Consider the following 22,193-nt stretch of genomic DNA (forward strand, 5'->3'; position numbering starts at 1 on the left):
CAGTATGGCAAGAACAGGAAGGACCCCCTCTTAAGGCTAAGATTCCATTTTAAAAACTAGGGAGTTAGGAGGTAAGAGTCCTAACATATTCTTTAGTAATCAGCTAACAACCCACTAGGGCAGGGCGAGTGGGCCCAAATGATGTGTCCCCACCGCTTGAGGGCAACCACCATCTTGGAGAAGAACCTGACCAATAAGTTCCATGTGTTAAGTTTATTTTACAGATTTATCTGTAAGGCTGACTGTGGACGAGGACATAGGGCCTCTCACTGGAGAGGCATCACGAGACCACAGGTCATGCCTGCAGCCCCACCCCCTGCCCCGCTGCCCACTGCCGCATTCTTGGAAACCTTAAAAGACAGAATCCCAGTGAAGACTTTTTGATATTTTGGTGGTAAAGTTTTATTATGTACTCATTTTAACTTATCACATTTCATTAGACTCATAATTATCTGTAATAAGACACAAAAATCACAATATGAAATGAAATGTTGAAATTATGTATGAATCTACTTTCAGCCAGTAGCTTTACTCTCTTCCCCACAGGCTTTCTTCATCCAACAAGTCACAAAACTTGACAGTTGTGTGTTTTCTGTACTACACTGGGTAAGCTATAAATGTAGTGACCAAAAGAGGAACCACAGAAGAAAGGAGAAATATTCAAAGATCTGAATAATGCACAAATTGGACACTCTTTCCGAAAGATCAAGATCTGACTATATAATCTTTATAGCCTTCTGCCTAGAGTTAGCAAGTTCCCTAGAAATAGACATCAAGCCAAATAACTTTTTCCCCTACAGTCTATACATCACTAGCAGATATGTACCATTTTTAAAAACACAACCACAATATCATTTAACATCTAACAAAAGTAACAATAATTTCTTATCATATGTTTTCAACTTCCCCTACTTGTCTCAAAAATGTTATTTTACAGTACTACCAGTTTTAGGACAATTATTGTATGTGTCCTGGTAACATGTGCTGAAGAGAACAAAACATCCCTCTTGAGGATTCCTCCCCAAAATGTATAACAGGAATATAGAAAGAAACATCAAACAAACCCAAATTGAGGGAAAGTCTGCAAAGTAATTGGCCTTTAGTCTTCAAAAGTCAAACTCATGAAAAACAAAGACTGAAAGACTTTTCCAGATTAAAGAAGACTAAAAAGATTTCACAATATGTAATCCTAGACTGGATTCTGGACCAAGAAAAAAATATTTTCTGTTGCTTTAAAAGATGGGACAATTGGCAAAACTTGAATAAAATCTGGAGCAAGTGTTGTGGTATTGGTGTTAATTTGCAGATTTTGATCATTGTACTATGGTTATATATGACAATGTCCTAGTATTTAAAATTCAGACTGACATATTTAGGGTAAAAGAACATTTCATTTGCAACTTTTAAAAAACTAATATGGACATGTATAGAGAGAATGATGAAGTAAATTGTGTAGTAGTAAGATGGTAACATTTGGGGGATCTAGGTGAAGGTATATGGGAATTCTCCGTACCATGGCAACTTTTCTGTAAGTGTAAAATGTCTTTTTATAATTGGTGTGTTTAAATCAGTTTCCAAGTGAGATCCATAATACATTGCATTTGGTTGGTGTGGTCCTTAAGGGTCTTACAATGTACTATAATAGTCTGTGCTCCCTTTCTTTTAAATGCCATTTATTTATTAAAGAAACTGGGCCTTTTGTCTAAAAAAAAAAAAAAAGACAGAATCCCCGGCCTTACAGTGCACCTCCTCTCTGAGGCTGCCTGCATGCCCCTTCCTTCAAGTGTGTACTTTTTAAATGAAGCCTTCTCACTGCTCAACTTCCTGTGTCTTGTCTGTGCGCTCTTCCAGTGGTGAGCGTCTTTGCTATTTCATTCTGTTTCCAAGTCTGTGCTCTGTCTCCACTTTACTCCTGATAAGCAGGGAAGGGCAGCTGAGAGCTCAGAACAGGGCCTGCAAGTTCCCGCCGCCTGGGTGACCCGGATGGTCAGCCGTGCAATCTTCTTTTAGAAGCCTGCCTGAAAATCTCTCTGGGAAGTTCCCAGAACATAATCTCACTCCATCCCGTGCCCCACAGCTCCCCCAAGTCCTGGGTGGTAGGGGGCAGTCCCCACACGGTGCGGATCCAAGCAGACACGGGACGCCCGGTGACCCCGGCTTCAGGAGTTGGCAAGAGAATCTGCCTTAGGCTGAGTAGGAATTTTCCCTCCTTCCCTCTGCACTTCCCTGCTCTCCACTGCCTGCAGGGCAGCTGCCATTCACTGCTACTCCTGCTTTAATGAATTCCTTCCTTATCTGCACTCATCCAACCTGCTGGAGAGTTCTTTCTCCTGCACAGTCAGGAACCCTCCCTCGTGCAGGGTGAGGTTTCACCCGCTGTGCAAGGAGAGGGAGCAGGGTGGGGCCTCCCAAGCAGAGGGGACGCTGCTGAAGGGAGCTAACGTGCCCAGCCAGGTGGCGGTGTGCCCACGTGCCAGGGAGCTGAAAGCTGGTCTGTAGCTCCTCACAGGCCACCAGGAGCAGAATAAGGTTAACTGCATGGGTAGCGCAACACTGTCTCTTTCGTTCCCCGAGTTCAGAGACAGAAATAGTCCAAAGACAAACCAAAGAGAAGAAATGAGTTATCACAAGACCCTTAATCAACACTCCTGTTTAGATTTGCCACAATGAGGGCATCTCTGCACACAGGCCTCTTCGTTTTCTTATAGCCTGAGAGATACAACCATAATCGTTCTATGAAGAGTTTGCGGGAATGCTGTGACCCCACTTGTGCTGATGGGGGTCGAGCGGCCAAAGACATGGAGTCTTAAGACTCTCGACCCCCACTGACCTCTGGATGTCCCCTCCTGCTCCCCGCTCCCCAGCATAAGAGGAACTTGAAATCAACCCTCAATTACAATGGGTCCTTAGCACAATAGTCCCCGCATTAGCCAAATGTGGATAAAATGAGAGTTCCTGTGGCAGGATTCTCACCTGGCCCTGGCTGACTAGCTCACTGCACACCTGTGGGCAATACCTGGCTGTTGACTCTATATAAAGAGCTCCGCCCAGTGCTCTGGGCACGACACGGTGGCAGGGCTGCAAGGCTGCAGGAGAGCAGAGCAGAGGCTGGAGTGGTGGCAGCGCCGAGGACAGAGACCCAGAGGACAGCTTTGAGGGGTGGCTGTGCAGAGAGGCCCAGAGGACGGCTGTGCAGACAGAGAGGCCCAGAGGCAGAGACCGGCTTGCTGCATGCAGACTCGCTCTGAGTGAATGGGATTTTAGTGACTGACCTACCACTGTGAGAATAAAGTTGGGTATAACCCTTTCACCCCAAAGAACGTTTTGCTGTCAATTTTCTTTGGTCACACTGAATCCATAGTGAACTTGCCTGGGGCTGAAACCCATTGGCAAGACACCAAACTTCTAGCTTGTTGACTGAGCTCTTTCTGTGCTTGACAGGCTGGCTGAAGCTGGCGGCAGTGGAGCATAACGCTCATGGTTACAGACAGACAGGGTCGCTGCCTATACCCTGGGCCCCTTCTACACCCCAGGCTGCCACCTGGTGAGCCCTGGGAGGCAGGAGGAGGGGGTCACATGAGGCCAGGTGGTGGGCTGGCACCCTGCTGGCAGTGCAATGGCCTCTTGAAGTGTCAGCATCCTCTTCTGTGTCAGGAGGATTAAAGGACCAGATGCTTGGCTCCAGTCACAAGACAGATGGACACGTGAGCTCCTATGACTCAGTGTGGTGCCAGGCTCTATGACCTCTGACCCCACTCCACACCTTCCTCCACCAGCCCAGGCGCCAGTTGGTGTGTGCCCTCCTCCAGCCTTGCCTGGGCTCATCATGGTAGACTCCAGCCTGCCGGCACACAGGGCTTAGCCCCAGGGTCAGGCACATGGTCCCCGCGCCCCTGGGGATGGGCTGCGACCATGTGCAGGTGACCACCCACCCACAGGCAGGTGCCTGCCATGTGCCACCCCCAGCCCCCCAGCTCATCGACCTCCTACCACCTTCCCCATCCCTTGGGCCCGGCCAGGCCCCTAGACAATCCTTGTAGCCATGAGGCAGGAGCCCTACCCTCCCTGCTCTGAAACCCGCATGGTACTGGTCTGTGGCCCATTTCAATCCCAGAACCCCACCCACAACCTCGTGGCAGCTCAGCCACTCTCCCACATTCCCAGGTGACTGTCCCGCCTTCCTGGCCCACCAGACCTCCAACATGGCCTCTCCTCCCTGACGCTCAGCCGAGGACGCACAGAGAGGCTTTCATGGCCCCATCCACACCCACCAGCACCTGGCAGCCTGTACTCGGCTGCCTATGCTGCCAGCTGGGCCCACCTGTGCTCCCGACCCCAAGCCTTTTGCTGCCCACAGCACCACCCTGGCCACACCTCTGCCCCATTTTCATGCCCCAGCTGGTGGCCATGAGCTCACGATGGCAGGTTCTGAAGGCCCCACCCCAAGGCCCTCCAGCAGATTTGGTCTACTCTGCTCCCCAGAGGCACCCACCTTCTACCCCTGCTCCCTGAAATCGCTCCAGGCAAGACCGACAGAGGCCTGCCTGTTCCCCAGTCCCACCCCCGGGAAGCACCTTCACTTTGGGCTCCCGACCTGCTTGGCCACCTACCCCCTAAGGCCTCTTTACCACGTCCTCCTGAAGGGTGTGCGTCTGAGTAACTCCTCTCTGCTATGGAATTTGTGTCCCCCAAAATCCATGTCAAAGCCTAACCCCCCAGTGGGGTGGCACCTGGAAGTGTGGCCTTTTGGAGGGCGGCCAGTTCATGAGGGTGACCCCGTGATAGGATCAGTGCCCTTACAAGCAGCAGCATGGCAGCTGGAGCCGCTGAGGGCACGAGGACGTGGAGAGAAGGCAGCGTCTTTGGCCAGGACGAGGGCCTCTCCAGCACCAACCTGCGTCCTGCCCTTGGGCTTCCAGCCTCCAGACCTGGAGGACGTGGCGTCTCTGTCTGAGCCGCCGCCTGTGGTGCTGCTGTGGCCGCCCTGCTGTCTGAGGCGTCCCGTCTAGTCACACTCCCTCCTTGCTGACGGCCCACAGTCCCTCAGCAGCCAGGAGGAAACAGCGCCAGGCCTGACGTGACACCCACTGCCTGCTCATGCCTCCCCTTGGCTCTGCGTGGCCAGAGTACTCCCCGAAGCATGGTGCCTGTCCCACAAGGCCTGGGGTCACCTCCCAGCCTGCCCTTTTCAGGGCGGCCCCACTCCCAGCGTCCCAACCGAGCCCTGCAAGCAGAGGCGAGTCCCTCTCTCTCACACCCACACCCAGCCTGCCGCAAGCAAAGCAAGCGCTGTCAAGTCAGCCTGCAGAATGCGCATCCAGAGCCAGACCGCTCTTCACGCCCCTGCCCTGGCCAAGTCTGTCACCTTCACCAGGAGAGCTGTCCCCTGGCCCCCTCAGTCAGGGAGCCTAGAGGACACGGGCCTGGGGCCAAAGCCTGACCTGAGAGGCCCTTATCTGCGCCCCCCTCCACCAACACTGGACCAGCACCGGACCTCCCCACACCCAACGCCTGCCACCTCGGGGCTTTTGCACAAACCATTCCCTCAGCCCAGAAAGCTCTGCCCCAGCCTCGTGGCTCCCGCCCTTCCCTCCACTCCTTCCCAGAAATGTCACCTTCTCTCTGCTGCACCTCCCAGAAGAGCCCTGACCCCAGCCCCCGCCCCTCACTCTACTCCGTGACCGTCTGTGGTGCCTGCAGCACCTGGCCTGCCAGAGCCCACAGAGGCAGGACTCCCCCGTCTTCACGGTCTGGACACAAGCTCATGGGTGGGGCCCACGGGCTCTCAGAAGAGCCCCCTTGGGTGCGTGCTGCTCACGTCTTCCAGCATCCTTGAACTTGATGGCTCTGCACCGGAGCAGCCAGGGGCTGACAGCCACTCAGCCAGGAGCCCAGAGCTGCGGAAGCCCCGGCCCCTGGCCCGGTCGCGGAGCAGCAGCTTCAGCTCCTGCTTCTCCTGGATGAGTCGCACAAGCTGGCGCAGCTCCTCATTCTCCTGCACCGGCCGCTGGATCTCCTGCCGCAGGCCCTTGTCGCTGCTGAGGAGGGATGTGCCTGGCAGCAGTGGGGTGGCAGCTGCCAGCAGCTGGCAGGCGGGCCAGGGACAGCTGATCCTGCCACTGTGAGGTCCACGGCTGCGCCTGTCCCGTGCCTTAAGCGCGTTCCGGGGCCTTAGAGGCAGGGCCCAGCAGGTCCAACCACCCAGAGGGGTGCACCCAGCTCTGACCTCTGGCCTCCTGAGGGCTGAATGCCTAGAGGAGCCCAAATATGCTCCAGGTCCTGCAGTGCCTCGAGGAAGCCCCTCCTGGAGAAGGAAGCTTCTTCATCCCAGCCTGACACAGGTGTGTTGCAGGGAGAAAGGGTATACGGTTCAGGCATCCCTATGCACCAGCCTGGCCACCTGCTGGTCACCAGCTGCTGCAGCACCCCTGCCTGCCTGTGCCATGTGGACCTGGGTGGCAAGTTCGGACATGGTCCCCGAGGCATTCCACCAGCACAGCATCCGAAGGGGTCAGGATGGGGGATGTCTGAGCTGCCCTGAGAAAAGGGATGGTTCTGGCCCAGTGGCAGCAGGAACTAAGCAGCAGAGCCTAAAGTGGACCAGAGCCTCAGGGGTCGGACAAGCCCACAGGTGTGCTGGGATGGGACTAGAGGCAAAGAGATGGACCAGGCAGTGGTCCGCCTGTTTTGCGGTGTCAGGGAGTGGTACTGTCATAGGGAGGGCAGGTGCCCTGGACAAAGTGCCACATACAGGGCCAGAACCTCAGGGGAGAATGTAGGGCAGGTGGCAGGAAGGCCCCATGAGTGGTCCAAGGACAGCAGATACCTGCAGCAGGGGAACCACCCCAGGTTGACAATAGGGTTTATATTTTGGAACATATAAATTTCTTTCACCCAAATTTATTCTAAATTGACCCAAAATTATTCTGTGCTCTCATGGGACAGTTCCATGTAATTGCCATCATTTTGTGTCTTTCTCTTACATTATTATTATAATTTATTTCACATCATCATTTCCTTTTTGCTGCTTTGCTTAGTTCAGCTTCCGTCTGTTAACTGGTAGGTTCTGGGACTCTAACATCTCTTTCCTGGCTGCTTCAGGGTGGCATGGTGAACTCTGGTTCAGGGTCCTTGTCTGTGCTGTCCATGGTGGGGGATGCCTCTGAGGGCGATGTTCTAGGAGACTGAGTGGCAACTGCACTTAATCTCAATGGAAATAATCACAATTTTAATACTTCCTATAATTAGGAAATAATTATGGTTCTAAGGATTATGGAGCATTTTTGCAGGACTAGAGCTCTTACCCCAAAAGAATGATGGGCCCAAGGCAGTCAATTTTACAACTCGGACTCTCCAGAAGCCAGAAGGTGCAGTGGTAGGCAGAATCAAGTCCCCAAGGTTTCCTGCCCTGGTGTGCATGCCTGGCATGATCCCAAAGACTATGAATAGAATGGATTTTATTCCCATGATGAGGTTACGTTATATGGCACGACTGAGGATAAAGGGAGCTTATACTGAGTAAGCCTTACTTAATCAGGTGAGCCCTTAAAAGGACTGAAGGAAGACAGATGATTTCACTCCTCTGTGGAGTATAAGAACAAAGCAAAAACCAAAGGAACAAAACAGCAGCAAACTCACAGAACCCAAGCATGGACTAACAGTTTTACCAAAGAGAAATGGGGGGAATCTAGTAATCACAATGTTGCTCATTTAATTGTATATTAATGATACCAAAAAAAAAGACTTGTGGAAGACACGCACAGCATGAAAGAGATTCCATGCGAGGGAGGCTCTCCATTGCTGGAGGGGACCATGGGCAGGAATGTCGGCAGTCTAGGCGCTGGCTGGTCAAATCATTGAAAGACAAAGAGAAAACCTCAAAAGTCACAAGATAAAAATAACTAACCATGGAGGGAGGAGCCAAGATAGCATCATGAGTAGAGCAGCGGAAATCTCTCCCAAAACCATACATATTTTTGAAAATACAACAAATACAACTATTCCTAAAAGAGAGACCAGAAGATACAGGACAACAGCCAGGCTACATCCACACCCACGGGAACCCAGCGCCTCACAAAGGGGGTAAGATACAAGCCGCAGCCCAGCGGGACCCGAGCGCCCCTCCCCCCAGTTCCCGGCGGAAGGAGAGGAGTCCGAGCAGGAGGGGGAGGGAGCCCAGGACTGCTGAACACCCAGCCCCAGCCACCCACACCGGAGCGCAGACACACAGTGCGTGGGGTGCTGGATACTAGGGAAACAGGACAGTAAGACCTGTGAGCGGGTCCCCGCAGCCGGTGCCCCAGGGACAAAGAAAAGTGAGTGCTTTATCAGAGTCTGAAAGGGACAGGCACCCCACAGCTGGACGGAAGCATCCCAGGACACTCAGCCCAGCAGCTGGGATTCCCGGGGAACTCCAGGTGCCCTAACCCCTGGGCAGCAGGGCAGCTTGGAGGCCGCTCATGGTGATAACAGCCTCCTGCCCACTCCCCCTCCGGCACAGCCCCGCCATAGTGGAGCAGCAGCTTGAGGCCAGTCACACCCACAGCAGCTGTGCAGAACTCCTTCCACTGCGGCCGGGCAAGAATCAGACCCCATCTGTGCACAGCTGCCCAGCACAAGCCGCTAGAGGTCGCCATTCTCCCACGAGACGAAGGCCACAAACTAGCAAGAAGGGACGTTCTCCCAGCCAACACATGTGCCAGCTCCCCACAACTACCTCTATCGCCATGAAAAGCAGAAGAATTCGATCCAGACCAGACTAACAGAGACAACCCCTGAGAAGGAGCTTGGGGAGATAGACCTAACCAATCTCCCTGAAAAAGAATTCAAAATAAAGGTCATAACTATGCTGATGGACTTGCAGAGAAATATGCAAGAGCTAACGGACAAAGTAGGGATGGAGAATACAGAAATAAAACAATCTCTGGAAGGACTTAAAAGCAGAATGGACGAGATGCAAGAGGCCATTGATGGAATAGAAACCAGAGAACAGGAACGCAGAGAAGCTGATGCAGAGAGAAACAAAAGGATCTCCAGGAATGAAACAATATTAAGAGAACTGTGTGACCAATGCAAAAGGAACAATATACGAATTATAGGGGTACCAGAAGAAGAAGAGAGAGAAAAAGGGATAGAAAGTGTATTTGAAGAAATAATTGCTGAAAACTTCCCCAAACTGGGGGAGGAAATAGTCGATCAGACCACGGAAGCCCACAGAACTCCCAACAGAAGGGACCCAAGGAGGACAACACCAAGACACATAATAATTAAAATGGCAAATATCAAGGACAAGGACAAAGTTTTAAAGGCAGCTAGAGAGAGGAAAAAGATCACCTACAAAGGAAAACCCATCAGGCTATCATCAGACTTCTCAACAGAAACCTTACAGGCCAGAAGAGAATGGCATGATATACTTAATGCAATGAAAGAGAAGGGCCTTGAACCAAGGATACTGTATCCAGCACGACTATCATTTAAATATGAAGGAGGGATTAAACAATTCCCAGACAAGCAAAAGTTGAGGGAATTTGCCTCCCACAAACCACCTCAACAGGGTATTTTAGAGGGACTGTTCTAGATGGGAGCACTCCTAAGGCTAAACAGATGTCACCAGAGAAAATAAAATCACAGCAAAGAAAGCAGACCAACCAAATACTAACTAAAGGCAAAACATAAAATCAACTACCCACAAAAGCAGTTAAAGAAAACACAAAAGAGCACAGAATAAAACACCCAACATATAAAGAACGGAGGAGGAGGAATAAGAAGGGAGAGAAATAAAGAATCATCACACTGTGTTTATAATAGCTCAATAAGCAAGTTAAGGTAGACAGTAAGATAGTAAAGAATCTAATCTTCAACCTTTGGTAACCATGAATCTAAAGCCTGAAATGGCAATAAGTACATATCTTTCAATAATCACCCTAAATGTAAATGGACTGAATGCACCAATCAAAAGACACAGAGTGACAGAATGGATAAAACAGCAAGACCCATCTATACGCTGCTTAAAAGAGACTCACCTCAAACCCAAAGACATGCACAGACTAAAAGTCAAGGGATGGAAAAACATATTTCATGCAAACAACAGGGAAAGAAAAGCAGGGGTTGCAGTACTGGTATCAGACAAAATAGATTTCAATACAAAGAAAGTAACAAGAGATAAAGAAGGACATTACATAATGATAAAGGGCTCAATCCAACAAGAGGATATAACCATTATAAATATATATGCACCCAAAACAGGAGCACGAGCATATGTGAAACAAATACTAACAAAATTAAAGGAGAAAATAGAATGCAATGCATTCATCTTAGGAGACTTCAACACACCATTCAGTCCAAAGGACAGATCCACCAGACAGAAAATAAGTAAGGACACAGAGGCACTGAACAACACACTAGAACAGATGGACCTAACAGACATCTACAGAACTCTACACCCAAAAGCAACAGGATACACATTCTTCTCAAGTGCACATGGAACATTCTCCAGAATAGACCACATACTAGGCCACAAAAAGAGCCTCAGTAAATTTAAAAAGATTGAAATTCTACCAACCAACTTCTCAGACCACCAAGGTATAAAACTACAAATAAATAGTACAAAGAAAGCAAAAAGGCTCACAAACACATGGAGGCTTAACAACATACTCCTAAATAATCAATGAATCAACGACCAAATTAAGATAGAGATCAAGCAATGTATGTAAACAAATGACAACAACAACACAAAGTCCCAACTTCTGTGGGACGCAGCAAAAGCAGTCTTAAGAGGAAAGTATATAGCAATCCAGGCATATTTAAAGAAGGAAGAACAATCCCAAATGAATAGTCTAATGTCACAAATATCAAAATTGAAAAGAAGAACAAATGAGGCCTAAAGTCAGCAGAAGGAGGGACATAATAAAGATCAAAGAAGAAATAAATAAAATTGAGAATAAAACAATAGAAAAAATCAATGAAACCAAGAGCTGGTTCTTTGAGAAAATAAACAAAATAGATAAGCCTCTAGCCAGATGTATTAAGAGAAAAAGAGAATCAACACACATCAACAGAATCAGAAACGAGAAAGGAAAAATCACGATGGACCCCACAGAAATACAAAGAATTATTAGAGAATACTATGAAAACCTAGATGCTAACAAGCTGGAAAACCTAGAAGAAATAGACAACTTCCTAGAAAAATACAACCTTCCAAGACTGACCAAGGAAGAAACACAAAATCTAAACAAACCAATTACCAGCAAAGAAATTGAAGTGGTAATCAAAACACAACCCAAGAACAAAACCCCCAGGCCAGATGGATTTACCTCAGAATTTTATCAGACATACAGAGAAGACATAATATCCATTTTCCTTAAAGTTTTCCAAATAATAGAAGGGGAGGGAATACTCCCAAACTCATTCTATGAAGCCAACATCACCCTAATACCAAAACCAGGCAAAGACCCCACTAAAAAAGAAAATTACAGACCAATATCCCTGATGAATGTAGATGCAAAATACTCGACAAAATATTAGCAAACCAAATTCAAAAATACATCAAGAGTGTCTTGCTGCCCTTGTCTAGCCTGGATTAATACTTAGTCCATAGGCACACAACTGATCATCTGATCATCTACATTTGCCCTCTTACAGCACTAAACTATGTTTTCTACCTTTATCTTGCATCTACCTACCACTTCAGCATTTTATTAAAAATAAAAATAATAATAATAATAGAAGGAAAAATGTGGGATCAACATATAAATCAAGTACAAAAATCAAACGAATATTCATATTTGACCTGATTGTTTATAGGTCATAATGCGTGATCAAAACCGAAAGTTTCTGTGATGAATGCCCTTGTACTGTTCACCATGTAAGAATTTATTCACTATGTAAGAATTCGTTCACCATGTAAGAACTTGTTCGTTATGCTTCAGAAGATTGGAGACTGACAAGAATTAGGCTTGAGATGGATTAATGATTGTACATTGAGCGTTGACCCCCCTATACTGAATTTTATTGTTGTTAACAACCATTTGATCAATAAATATGACAGATGCCCTCTCAAAAAAAAAAAAGACAAAAAAAAATACATCAAGAGGATCATACACCATGACCAAGTGGGATTCATCCCAGGGATGCAAGGATGGTACAATATTAAAAAATCCATCAACATCATCCACTACATAAACAAAAAGAAGGACAAAAACCACATGATCATCTCCATAGATGCTGAAAAAGCATTCGACAAAATTCAACACCCATTCATGATAAAAACCCTCAACAAAATGCGTATAGAGGGGAAGTACCTCAACCTAATAAAGGCCATATATGATAAACCCACAGCCAACATCATACTGAACAGCGAGAAGCTGAAAGCTTTTCCTCTGAGATTGGGAACAAGACAGGGATGCCCACTCTCCCCACTGTTATTCAACATAGTACTGGAGGTCCTAGCCACAGCAATTAGACAAAACAAAGAAATACAAGGAATCCAGATTGGTAAAGAAGAAGTTAAACTGTCACTATTTGCAGATGACATGATATTGTACATAAAAAAACCCTAAAGAATCCACTCCAAAACTACTAGAACTAATATCGGAATTCAGCAAAGTTGCAGATACAAAATTAATACATAGAAATCTATGGCTTTCCTATACACTAACAATGAACTAATAGAAAGAGAAATCAGGAAAACAATTCCATTCACAATAGCATCAAAAAGAATAAAATACCTAGGAATAAACCTAACCAAGGAAGTGAAAGACCTATACCCTGAAAACTATAAGACACTCTTAAGAGAAATTAAAGAGGACACTAATAAATGGAAACTCATCCCATGCTCTTGGCTAGGAAGAATTAATATCGACATAATGGCCATCCTGCACAAAGAAATATACAGATTCGATGCAATCCCTATCAAATTACCAACAGCATTCTTCAATGAACTGGAACAAATAATTCAAAAATTCATATGGAAACACCAAAGACCCCAAATAACCAAAGCAATCCTGAGAAGGAAGAATAAAGTGGGGGGGATCTCGCTCCCCAACTTCAAGCTCTACTACAAAGCCACAGTAATCAAGACAATTTGTTACTGGCATAAGAACAGACCCACAGACCAGTGGAACAGATTAGAGACTCCAGACATTAACCCAAACATATATGGTCAATTAATATTTGATAAAGGAGCCCTGGACATACAATGAGGAAATGACAGTCTCTTCAACAGATGGTGCTGGCAAAACTGGACAGCTACATGTAAGAGAATGAAACTGGATCACTGTCTAACCCCATACACAAAAGTAAACTCAAAATGGATCAAAGACCTGAATGTAAGTCATGAAACCATAAAACTCTTAGAAGAAAACATAGGCAAAAATCTCTTGGACATAAATATCAGCGACTTCTTCATGAACATATCTCCCCGGGCAAGGGAAACAAAAGCAAAAATGAACAAGTGGGACTATATCAAGCTGAAAAGCTTCTGTACAGCAAAGGACACCACCAATAGAACAAAAAGGTATCCTACATTATGGGAGAATATATTCATAAATGACAGATCTGATAAAGGGTTGACATCCAAAATATATAAAGAGCTCACACACCTCAACAAACAAAAAGCAAATAATCCAATTAAAAAATGGGCAGAGGAGCTGAACAGACAGTTCTCCAAAGAAGAAATTCAGATGGCCAACAGACACATGAAAAGATGCTCCACATCGCTTGTCGTCAGAGAAATGCAAATTAAAACCACAATGAGATATCACCTCACACCAGTTAGGATGGCCACCATCCAAAAGACAAACAACAACAAATGTTGGTGAGGTTGTGGAGAAAGGGGAACCCTCCTACACTGCTAGTGGGAATGTAAATTAGTTCAACCATTGTGGAAAGCAATATGGAGGTACCTCAAAAAGCTCAAAATAGAAATACCATTTGACGCAGGAATCCCACTTCTAGAATTTACCCTAAGAATACAGCAGCCCAGTTTGAAAAAGACATATGCACCCCTATGTTTTTCACAGCACTATTTACAATAGCCAAGAAATGGAAGCAACCTAAGTGTCCATCAGTAGATGAATGGATAAAGAAGATGTGGTACATATACACAATGGAATATTATTCAGCCATAAGAAGAAAACAAATCTATCATTTGCAACAACATGGATGGAGCTGGACAGTATTATGCTCAGCGAAATAAGCCAGGCAGAGAAATACAAGTACCAAATGATTTCACTCATCTGTGGAGTATAAGAACAAAGAAAAACTGAAGGAACAAAACAGCAGCAGCATCACAGAACCCAAGAATGGACTAACATTTACCAAAGGGAAAGGGACTGGGGAGGATGGGTGGGAAGGGAGGAATAAGGGCAGGGAAGAAGAAAGGGGGGCATTATGATTAGCATGTATAATGTGCGGGGGGACACAGGGAGGGCTGTGCAACACAGGGAAGACAAGTAGTGATTCTAAAGCATCTTACTAGGTTGATGGACAGGGACTGTAATGGGGTTTGTGGGGTGACTTGGTGAAGCGGGAAGACTAGTAAACATAATGTTCTTCATGTAATTGTAGATTAATGATACCAAAAAATAAATAAAATAAAATGACCACAAGAGATTCCAACAAGACCAACAAGCAACTTGTCACCAGGAGCAGTGGGGGCCAAGAGACAATGGGACGACACACTGACAGCCATTTTAAAACCCAAGCCAGAATGCTATGATCTGGAAACTGGAAATTAAGGTGAAATAAAGACAGTCCAAGATACACAGGGACAGATAATTCATTGCTAGCAGATCTACCTCACAAAAAACACTAAAGTTCTTCAGAAGATAGCAATGTAGGAAAATCCTGAACTCACCTCCTCCTACTGACCCAATAAATTACAGCTGTGTACTGAAAAATTTCCTCTGAGAACGACCTGAAAAACTGAGCCTCCACAACAAAGAACAAAAGGGCAGCATTGAAATGGTCAAGAGAGGCAGAGACATAGTCAAGCCAAAAACCCCACCTCAGACATGGTGATCCACAATCAGGAAAGGTCTCAGAAATACAGAAATTTTCACAAAGAAGCAAGGGTTCTGTGCTCCACATCAGGCACCCCAGCCCCTAGATCCTGTACAGAAGAAACAAGCTCCCAAAATACCTGGCCCTGAAAACCAACAGCAAATACATACAGAACAACTGTAGGACTGCCGGGAACAGAGACCCTGCTCTTTAAGGCCTCAGGCACAGAGTCACTCACCCTGGGAGGCAGCCCGAAAACACCAGTTTGAAAAATGCCTTGGCTGCATGTGAATGAGAGCCACTTACTAATCTTACAGTGTCTGCCAGAGAGGCAGGGACTTGCTGGGACTCCCCAGGGACAGAGACACTCGCAGGCACCACGTCTGCGATGTCATTCTAACTTGCTAGTGCTGGTACTAGTGGGCACCACTTGGAACTCTTCCTGTAACTTGTCAGTGCCAGAGAGCACACGCCACTGAGGGCTCCACCCGCCCCTGCACCACAGCCACATGCCACAGCCGCACAGCAGGTGGGCCTATGCAGCTCTCACAGCGGGTGCCCCCGGGGTGCCTGGCGCTGGAGGCCGGTGGGGACAGCGCTCCTCAGCCCCCCAGGCCACCTCCTACACAAGACTGGAAGAGGGAGCCGAGCTGCCTGGTACACAGAACAGTCAGGTGAAACGCTGAGATACAGGATTATGTTCCAGATGAACGAACAGGACAAGACCTCGGGAAAATACCTCAACGAAACAGAGATAAGCAACCTACCTGACAAAAGAGTTCACGGTGATCATCATATAGAGGCTTATCGACCTGCAGAATGACTGAACCCGGAATTCCAAGAGATGTAAAACTTAAGAAAATACCAAACAGAGTCAAAAGCTGAAGAATACATGACTGGCCTGAAAAATACACTAGACTAGACAGATTCAGCAGCAGACAAGATAGAGCAGAAGAAACGATCAGCAAGCTGGAAGACAAAGTGATGGAATTCACCCAGACAGAGCAGCAAAAAGAATTTTAAAAGGTAAAGATACTTCAAGGGACCTTTGGGACAACACCAAGCAGAACAACATTCACGTTATAGGGGGTCCCAGAAGGAGGAGAGAGAGATAAAGGGCCAGAAAACCTACTTGAAGAAATAATGGCTGAAAACTTTCCTAATCTGGGGAAGGAAACAGACTTCCAGGTCCAGGAGGCACAGAGAGTTCTAAACAAGATGAACCTAAGGAGATCCACACCAAACACATTACAATTAAAATAGTAAAGGTTAAAGGTAAAGAACCTTAAAACAGTAAGAGAAAAACAATTTGTTGCATACAAGGGAAATCCATCAGACTATCAGCAGATTTTCCGCAGCAACTTAGCAGTCCAAAGGGAGCAGCCTGACATATTCAAAGTGCTGAAAGGAAAAAACTTCCGATGAAGAATTCTCTACCCAGCAAGATTATCATTCAGAATAAAAGGAGATTAGGAGTTTTCCAGGTAAGCAAAAGCTAAGGGAGTTTATCACCACTAAACCAACCTTTCAAGAAATGTCAAAGGGTGTTCTTCAAGCCGAAAAGAAGTGTTACTAATTGATAACATGAAAACATAGTAAAGGAAATATCTCACTGGAAAAGGTAAATACATAGTAAAATGAATGGACCAGTCACTTATAAAACAAGTATTAAGGTTAGAAGATAAAAGTATTAAAAGTAACTAAAACTATAATTATTAGTTAAGTGTATAAAATTAAAACATATAAAATGTGACATCAAAAATATAAAATGTGGGGGGAGGGCAGTAAAAATATAAAGTTTTGGAATGTGTTCATATTTAAGTTCCTATCAACATAAAACCCATTATTACATACACAGGATTTTATATGTGAATCTCACAGTAACCACAAAGGAAAACTTATAGTAAATACACAAAAGAAAATGGGAAAAGAATCTAAACATAACACTAAAGAAAGCCATCAAACCTCAAGGGAAGAGGGGAGAAGGAAGAAGGAGCAGAGAACTACAAAAACAGCCAGAAAACAGTTAACAAAATGGCAATACATACATACCTATCAACAATTACTCTAACTGTAAATTAACTAAATTACCCAATCAAAGGACAGAGTGGCTGAATGTATAAAAAAAAAAAAAAACAAGACCCACCTCTATATTGCCTCTGAGACTCACTTTAGAAGTAAGTACACACACACAAACTGGGAGTGAAGGGATGGAGAAAGATATTCCATGCAAATGGAAATGGAAAATAAAGCTATTGTAGCTAGCAGACAAAACAGACTTCAAGAGGAAGTCTGTACTAAAAGACAAAGAAGGTCACTACAGAATGACTAAGGGGTCAATCCAGGAAGAAAATATAACATTTGTAAGTATATATACACCCAACATACGTATATCAAAATACATAAAGCAGATAATAATGGATCTGAAGGGAGAAACTGACAGCAATACAGTGATAGTAGGGGACTTTAACACCACAGTTACATCCCCAGGTGGGTCATCTGGACAGGAAATCAGTAAGGAAACACTGGCCCTAAATGACGAATTTGACCAAATGGTGATTGATAGATACAGAACATCCCATCCAAACGCAGAATACACATTCTCCTCAAGTGCACATAGAACATTCTCTGGGATATATCACATGTAAGTACACAAAACAAGTCTCAATAAATTCAAGAAGATTGAAATCATATCAAGCATCTTTTTAGAACACAATGGTGTGAAACTGGAAATCAATGACAAGATGAAAACTATAAAAAACACAAAAAAATGTGGGGAATAAATAACCTGTTACTGAACAACCAATGTATCATCGAGGAACTCAAAGGAGAAATAAAAAAATAACTAAGACAAATAAAAACAGAAATATGATGTACCAAAATCTATAGGATGTACCAAAAATAGTTCGAAGAGGGAAATTCACAGCAACACAGGCCTGTCTCACGGCACCAGAAATATGTCAACCAGTCTAACCTTATACCTAAAGAAATTAGAAAAAGAAGAACAGACAAAGTCCAAAGGAAGCAAATAATAAAGATCAGAGCAGAAAGAAATGAATAGAGATGAAAAAGACAATAGCCAAGGGCAGTGAAACTAAGAGCTGGTTCTGTGAAAAGATAAACAAAATTGACAAACCTTTAGCTAGACTAACCAAGAAAAAAAGAGAGCTCAAATAAATAAGAAATGAAAAATAAGTTACAACCAATGCCACAGAAGAAACTAATACGAATAATTACGTACCAACACATTTGACAACCTAGAAGAAATAGGATCCTAGAAATATGCAATCTTCAAAGATTGAAGCATGAAGAAATCGTAACTCTGAATGGAGTGTTTTCTAGTGAGAAGTTTATGCTCACATAAACTGTGTGTACAAAAACCTCTCAGCAAACGAAATTCCAGGACCAGACAATTTCACTGTGAATTCTACCAAATATTCCAATATTTAATACCTATTCTTCTCAAACTTTTCAAAAATATTGAAGAGGAGGGAATGCTTTAAACTCATATTATGAGGCTGCATTACCCTGATACCAAACCCAGACAAGGATACCAAAAAAAAAAAAAAGAAAATTACAGGCCAACATCCTTGATGAACATAAATGCAAAAATCCTCAACAAAATATCAGCAAACTGAATTCAACAGTACATTAAAAGGATCATACAGTATCCAACTGGAATTTATTTCAGGGATGCAAGGATGGTTCGACATCAGCAAATCAATCAGTGTGATACATTTCATTACAAAATGAAATTAAAAAATCAAATGATCACTTCAGCAGATGCAGAAAAAGCATCTGACAAAATTTAATATCCATTTATATCATAGAAGTGCTGTCACCTGAAGAGGCCATCAGAGTATGCATCTGAAAGACATAAGGGAACATGTTAGAAAAATACGTCAGGAAGCTAATTCATGACATTATGTGGTTTTCTGTGTTTTGTGACATTTGTGATATTGATCAACTCAAAAAACTTGTGTTACATGTTGGGATTTCTTGAGAAATCTATTTAGAATCTATTTAATTTTAGATAAATGATTTTGTCTTCTACTGTAAAGAGGGCCCTGCACAGAGAAGAGTCAACACAGCGGGCCTGAGATTGCTCTCCTACAGAAGACTTGCTTGCAAAGTTGGCTCACATTTAGAAACTTAGATTGGGGAGGTTCCTGCCACTCCCGGGTAAGAGTGGCTCATTGAGCATACGCTGTGTGCACAAATAAATATGGCTTATGCTGAACTTCTGCTTTCCTTCAGGGAGCTGGAAATTTGCATACATGCCAAACGGAAGGTGCCTTATGACCAACCCCCCATGAAAGCCCTGGGTATGGAGTCTCCAGTGAGCTTCCCTGGTGGCATTTCCCACATATTGTCACCACTTCTTGCTGGGGGAATGGAGTGTGTCCTGTGCCATTTCTCTGGGAAAAGGACTCTGGAAGTGGTCTGTTTCCTCTAACTTGGCCCCATGCACCTTTTCCCTTTGCTGAGTTTAGTATCCTTCCTCTGTTACAAATCTTAGCCATAAGCACAACAACATGGACTGAATTTTATGAGTCCTCCTAGCAAATCACTGAATCTGGGGGTGGTCTTGGGGACAGACCACAGAGAGCTCCCAAACAGAGCTCCCAAATCTGTATAAGCTTTAGGCCTCCAAAGCCTGGACCCACCCTTGTGTGCCTATGGCTGGAACACAAGGGTCAGCCAACACGGCAGAAGTGGCCCATGACTTAAACTGGAGATGCTTCAAGACAGGAGGTTTTCATTCCTGGTAAGGGGGTGACACTTCCACCGGGAGACATAGTAAAGGTTCCACTGATCTGGAAGGAACAGCCACCACTCAGCCACTAGGGGTTTCCTGGGCCCAGGACCAGCATTACTGTGATAATCCTGAACACCAGGGCCGATGAGGCACAAGAGGGCAGGACACCTGCGGGCCTTGACCTGTGTCAGTGGACAGCTGTTGCAATCTTAACCAGGTAAGAACAGGGACAGCAAGAGCTCAAACTGCTGAAGGAAGAAGGCCCAGCTCACTCCACAGTAACAAGCCGCACAGCTGAAGAGGGGAGGGTGAGCGGTCAAGGGTGGCTGGTGGCAGAGAATGATGGCCGTCACAGCCTTGGACAAGCTGCCGTGGCAGGGCCGTGGCCAGCTCACCAGCCCTGGTGCCCAGTCTTCCAGACCTTGGGGCCTTGGAGATGTCGTGCTTGCAGGACTCAGGCCTAGCCCACCAGTGTCTGCTCCACCTGCTCTCCTGACAACCTGGCCCTGACCCTGTTCCTGCTGAGGGGCAGGATCCACGTTCCCACCCCTTGAGGCTTGGCAGACATCTGTGACCACAATGACCCACTGAGTCTGGCAGAAGTGACACTATGTGACCTCTGAGGCTAGGTCTTAAAACACCACTCAGGCCTGCATTACTGCCCTGAGAGGCCACCTTGGACCCAGGAGCCATGCTTGAAGGCGGCCCAGGCTGCATGGAGGCCGTGTGTAGGTGTGCTGTCTCACAGTACCAGATGAGGTCCCAGCCAACAGCCAGAATCCCCTGCCAAAGACAGGAGAGAGGAAGCCTTCATGCTGCTACCCGCCACTGTCCTCGGTGACTGCAGGCAGGAAAGACCCCAAGTGCAAACCACCCAGCTGAGCCTAGGCAACCCCCAAAACTATGAGACTTAATTGCTTGTTATTTGAAATCACTAAGGTCATGCACCAAAAGGTAAAAAAAAATACACATCTCCTACAGAGCCCCTTTCTGGAAAGGGTGAGGGTATCTTTATTCTCAGAAAGGAAGCCCATCTTATTGCACTGTGGCAGCTGGATATGACAGGAGGACATGAGAGGACCTGACAGACGCCATGTGTGGGCCATGCTGGGATACGGGCCGGTGTGCCTTCCTAGGCCTCATGAATGTTGGCTCCTCTCATGAACCGTGGGGTTCAGCTGTCCACCTTCAAATCTGAAGGGTGGGATGGGGTTTCCTAAGCACTGCAGAGGGTCTGAATAATGCAACTGATAGGGGGGAAATGAGCTTCCTGCTGGTGACCTTGACCACTGGGACAAGAGGTACCTGGGAGGGAAGCCCCTCACTTCTCCCTCCTTTAGACCTATCAGCAGTTGCATCATATCGGACTGACATGAGACGCTGGAATATATATACCAGGCCAGGAAATGAGGGGCAGCAGCATGTCAGTCAATACACTCTGCAAGCTGGCCAGGATCATGTTTGAAAAGTGACACTTGCTCTGGGTGGGAAAGGGTGAAAAAGAATCCACATGCTTACAGGCTTCACCCAGAAAGTCCCTACCCTAGGTATCTGCCCACCAAGTATAAGCCCCTGGACACACACCCGCTGTCCACAGTGCAGCCGCGGCTGGGATTACATCCTCGTATGTCCACCCCAAGGGTATCAGGCAGCCAACAAAGCATTAATGAGAGTTCCGCAGGCCTATTTGGACAGATTTCATAAGATAGTTTTTGAGTGAAAAACACTGAAGTGTGTATGAAATGATCTCGTTTAAAAAAATAACCAGCCATTATATAGCTGTACGTATACAACTGCATGCATTTGTGTATGATTTGTACACACAAATCATTACATGACCATGGAGAAAGACATGAAAAAAAACATTCATTAGATTAAGGTTAAATTGCGGGGTGCGAGAGCCCAGCCAACATGGAAAATTAAAACTCCCCCCTCAAAAAAAGTATGGTTACGTATCTGCATACTACTGTAAATATATTTTTAAACGGAAAAATCGCTAAAAGTAAAAGGGAAGAAAACAAGAGAAAGTGCGTATAGTTTGGGAGAAGGAATGCATTCACGACTGCGGAAGGATCAGAAGCCGCCAGAGGCAGGGCGACGCGTGCGCCCCCGGCAGCCGCTGCTCCCGCCTCGGGGGCTCCAGGCGTCAGCGAGAAGCGAAGGCTGCGGGCCCGGCGGCCAGGGCGCAGGCGCAGTGGGGGCGCCCGGGGCTCTGGACCAAGCGCACGCCCCTGGGGCCGTGGGAACCGCCCCCACCACAACCCAAGGGGTGTGCAACCCTGGGATTCTGCTCACAGTGGATTTCCACTCCTGGGAGCCGCGAGACAGCTCCCCAAGATGTCCCCAGACACGGGTTTCCCGCCCTAGGGCGGCGACCTCCAAACTCCCCGGGACCGGAAGTGAGGAAAGTGGTGCCGCCCGGAACTAGGTCTCG

At 46.1% G+C, this 22,193-nt stretch overlaps 1 long non-coding RNA gene across 1 annotated transcript; it reads right to left on the reverse strand.

Moving 5' to 3' along the window:
- Positions 1-18,663: 18,663 nt before the first annotated feature.
- On the reverse strand, positions 18,664-22,190 carry LOC140848066 (uncharacterized). The gene is made up of 2 exons (XR_012128636.1): positions 22,055-22,190; positions 18,664-18,867 (listed from the first exon to the last, which is right to left on the reverse strand). It is a non-coding gene; the product is annotated as an uncharacterized lncRNA (long non-coding RNA).
- Positions 22,191-22,193: the final 3 nt, after the last annotated feature.

Source organism: Manis javanica, chromosome 2 (assembly GCF_040802235.1).
Source record: "Manis javanica isolate MJ-LG chromosome 2, MJ_LKY, whole genome shotgun sequence".
NCBI classification, from domain to species: Eukaryota; Metazoa; Chordata; class Mammalia; order Pholidota; family Manidae; genus Manis; species Manis javanica.